Below are 4,319 nucleotides of genomic sequence, written 5' to 3'. Positions count from 1 at the left end.
ATTTCAAACAAACCGAGCCAACAAAGTATTTCAAATGCATCCCAACTGAATTTTGTAACTGCATTGGTGAAATCATTGCCTGTAAATGAGCATCTAATTGAAAATGAAAAATCCCTTGTAGTATGCACCAGTGACCACTTATGTAAAAATTGGTTCGAAAAAATGGATAGCTTGTTTCTTCCCAATTTCAACGATATGTTGCACTGCATATTTTGGATAAAAATCATGACCCCCAAGACAATTTAAAATTCTAGCTCCTAGACTGTGAGCAACAATAAAATTTAAAAATTTAAAATGTTCATATAGTATAACTATATAAAACATTTATATCTACCAAATCTTTTAACTTTTAAAATCATGTGTTTGAACATCTTTATGAATTTTGATTTTTATATTCACTTTATATTCTCTCCAATCTGCCAATGCCATGTGTCAAATTTTGGTTATTCTCATCATTAACCGAGTCCCACATTCATTTTCCATTTGAATTATTTAAATTTCCCCTTCATCCTTAAGTCGTAGCACCGTGAAGCTTCAATTTTCACCTCCTAATCATAAGCTCATATTTTTCTTTATGACCTTATGAAATAGATACCACCGAAGCCCTTTAAAATTTGTTTTATGCTCTTACAGCAAGGCCAAATTTTGTAGCGTTAGGACCCTTTTTGAAATCTCCTCTTGACCACATAGGGTATCCATAGCATCGTAATGCCCTTCCTTCTCCACGTGTACCTTGCAACTATGGGTTGACATTTTCTTCTCTTCAACCACAGTAGATAACATTATTAAAGCCAAAATTTTGACTTTTTGATGTGATCCGTAAATTATCTTTTGAACTCACATAACGCATCATGATTGAAACATTAGAACGATTTAGTAGAACTTCACCAAGAAGCTTCATAGATGGACAACTTGTGATGTGATTTTTAAACTCTAGCAGTTTTGAATTAAATTCAAGCAAAAACCAATCATAATTCTTATTTAGGAAATCAGCTACTATAGCCTTATGTCTTGTCAAAAGTTCCTTGAAGGTAGCTACTGCATATGATGCAATGTTAAAATTTGAAAGCCATGTGTAAGTGAAGAACCTCTTCACGTTTTTAGACTTGAAAACATACCTTGCAATACTTTGATGCCATATAGACTCTCTTAACATTGAGCCATAATCCAAAGCAATGCCAGTGTTCTCATATCCCAAGACTAGAATGTCCATAAGATCTTTATTAGCTTCTAAATAATCACAAACAATAAGCCATGATTGAACTTGTTGCCATTGCAAATTTGCCACAACTTGAGTTACATCTTTGTGTACTTGTAGATTCAATTTAGGGAGGCACACAATAAAATGTCTTAAAGTATTATCTTTGAAAAACTCTTGAGTCAGCTGATGACATGCTTCTAGTACTAGCTCTACAATGCCATTTCCATATAGAACTGATTTCATTTCTTACATATTTTTAGCCAATTCTACCATCTAAGCTTTTCACACCAAAGAGGTTTTAGTGGCCCGAACTGGACAGATGTTATGAAGACAGTAAATGTCAAGAGGAGGTATCCCATAGTAGAGATGGTTTATTTCTTTATTTCTTGAGCATATCTAATTATCCCCATTTTGTCTTCAATAATGAAAGATCCACGTGAAAATATTATCCCTCATTGATATGGTTCATGTATCAAACACATTAGAAGATTTTCACAATAATTCCATACTAGCTTCACACAACAATTTCAAATATGGTTGACTCCAAACTTCATAATAATTACACACATTCTATATGGTTTCGTAAAATCTACTTGGCCTTGCCACTGATAGGCAATATATATCTCTGGACCAACCACCACAAAAACCCACAGATTAATATAAAAATTCTTCGAAGAGATTTCATTTTGATCATGTGTGAATTTTGTAAATTCAGGTAAATACTTCCTTACATGACTTTCTTTTGGTTAATCAGTGGTCTAGTGGAAATAGTCTGGCCCCAAATTGGGTATAGCTAAAAAAAAAATTCACTTTTAAGAAATCAGATCCTTAAATTGATCTATAGAACATCTAATACTGATTTGAATGAAGCATAAATCAGTTTCCATCACTTTTTCAACCTTTTTAAAACTCATTTCACCACTTTCTACAACTTGTCAATTTGGTGCTAGGAGGTCCTTTGACTGGCTTTAAAAACTGACCCAAACAGATAATTAGGATCTGAAATCACACAAACTTATTCTTTGTTCTGCACTCTTGCACCTTGTCGAATCTCGTCTCATTATGAATTCTTAGTCAAAATATATTGACTACCAAAGTTGGCCACTTAAAATCATCTGCAAATGAACATGTCAGGAAACACTGAATTGCATTCGGATTGGGCTTTGAAAACTAGGTAAATGGACACTTGGGGGCACAAAAATTGGGGCATTTGTTCATTTTCATGGGGAAAATATAAATCTAGGATTTGGGCTCATGACGAATGATAGGAAACATTTGACAAGTGTGCAAATTGGGCTACTTGGATTTGTGGACTAGAAACACTGACAAAAAGGTGATTTTTTCAAATGGAATTGACGTAGAAAAGTGTGCATATGAATTCGTCAAAACTTGCAAACTAGAAGACTCAGTATTTTTAGAGTACGACATAGTAGAGAAAATCATTTGATCTCACCTATCATGAATATTGAATTATGACATCATGAATAGGGGTATTGATCAATCTGCATTTCATGACATCAATGAAACTTTATAAATCACAAAAGGAATTGCATTTGAAAGCTAATCAAATAGATTCATCATAAGCTCAAACTAGGAACATAGGAAGTGTCTGACTCCTAAAATATGAAACAAAAAGAATTTTCTTATTTGGGTCAAGTGGTCAAGAGTTATGATAGGTCAAACCTTTCCAAAATTTTGCACAATTTGCAAATGCATGAAAATAGTAAAGTACCAAATTTGAGGGGTTTGAAACCTAATCAAACAGATTCAAAATGACTTGAAACTTGGAATATATGTTCTTTAATATGCATATTAAATATCCCCAAAATGGCAAGTCATAAAATATTTTTTGGTTAAAGATATTCAAAGGAAAACTGGGCTTCCCCTCACTGTTTCACACTTGGGCAAAAATACATAATTGGAAACTACACAAAACAAGACTTTACAAGATAGTTCAGAATGTCAATTTATCAATACAAAACATATGCATATGTCAAATGAAGTGTGCTAAACAACTAAAACACCATGTAAGCCTTGAACGGTCAACTAGTTACATATGCACAAAAATCATTCATAGGGGCCTCAAAGTGATTCGAAATTTGGAATAGACACTCAAAATGGGAATGCAATTTTGAGTGCCATCAAAACCAATTATTGGCATTATGTTATATTTTTCATTAGTGACAACACTTATTCAATTCTATATGTTCACCAAGCTCGTCACTCATTCTACACTTTATACCGAGCACTCAGTGGTTACCAAGTAAGTTCTTTAGTTAAGCATTTCATACTGAGCATTTCTAAAGCTACCGAGTGAGTGTGCAATTCAGCAGTGTTCATCAAGTAGATAGTGGTCATCGAGCTTCTCAGTTTCTATTTGGTCATCAGTTTGTGTGATGAGAAGCCAATGTTTACCGAGTGATGGATGTGTAGTTTCTACTGAGTGATAGAAAGGTAAACAAAGGATTTAGTATCTACCGAGTAACACTATATCTATCGAGTTTCCAATGATTACCAAGTTCCAAGCTACATTGTGTGACTAGTATGGACCAAGCCTCTACTTCTACTGAGTGCATGATGATGTTGAGTAATGTAGTGGATGTCGAGTATTAGAAGTTCACCAAGTTATCTTGAAGAACCTAAGTTTTTTACTATTTGGTTGACTCAATAATGTTTTATTTACTTGTGTTTTAGCCAACCTTGTATTTGTAAATATTGGAATGGTATATATATGTAATGTATTGTATCATTTTCAATGTATGGATGAGAATATCAAGGAATGATATGTAATGTTTTTAGAAGAATGAATGCAAATCAACAGCAGAGTAGAGTATTCAACAAGGTCTACAAGGAGCAGTAAAGAAATATCAATCACAAGAGGTGATCTGTACTTCAAGGATCTAATTAGCAATCAAGTTGTAAGTCAGATCTATTGTTTCATCTTGACAGGTGAATTAGTTTTCCAAATCCTTTAACAAGGTAGACTTAACAGTCCTTTTATAAATCTCTTAATAGAGTGCATACTTCATTGTATGTTTGTAAAACCTCTAACAAGGTGGATCTAGCAGTCCAAATTGCTCTTAACAGAGTAGGTCATTAGAAGTGGTCAATGTAAGAC

At 33.5% G+C, this 4,319-nt stretch overlaps 1 pseudogene; it reads right to left on the bottom strand.

The window, feature by feature from the left end:
* Positions 1–763: 763 nt before the first annotated feature.
* On the bottom strand, positions 764–1,474 carry LOC149561022 (putative MO25-like protein At5g47540 pseudogene; annotated as a pseudogene).
* Positions 1,475–4,319: the final 2,845 nt, after the last annotated feature.

Source organism: Cupressus sempervirens, chromosome 4 (assembly GCF_028749045.1).
Source record: "Cupressus sempervirens isolate cs-2001-9-10 chromosome 4, ASM2874904v1, whole genome shotgun sequence".
NCBI lineage: Eukaryota > Viridiplantae > Streptophyta > Pinopsida > Cupressales > Cupressaceae > Cupressus > Cupressus sempervirens.
Note: the sequence above shows the minus strand (reverse complement) of the source record. Positions and strands in the feature narration are given on the sequence as shown.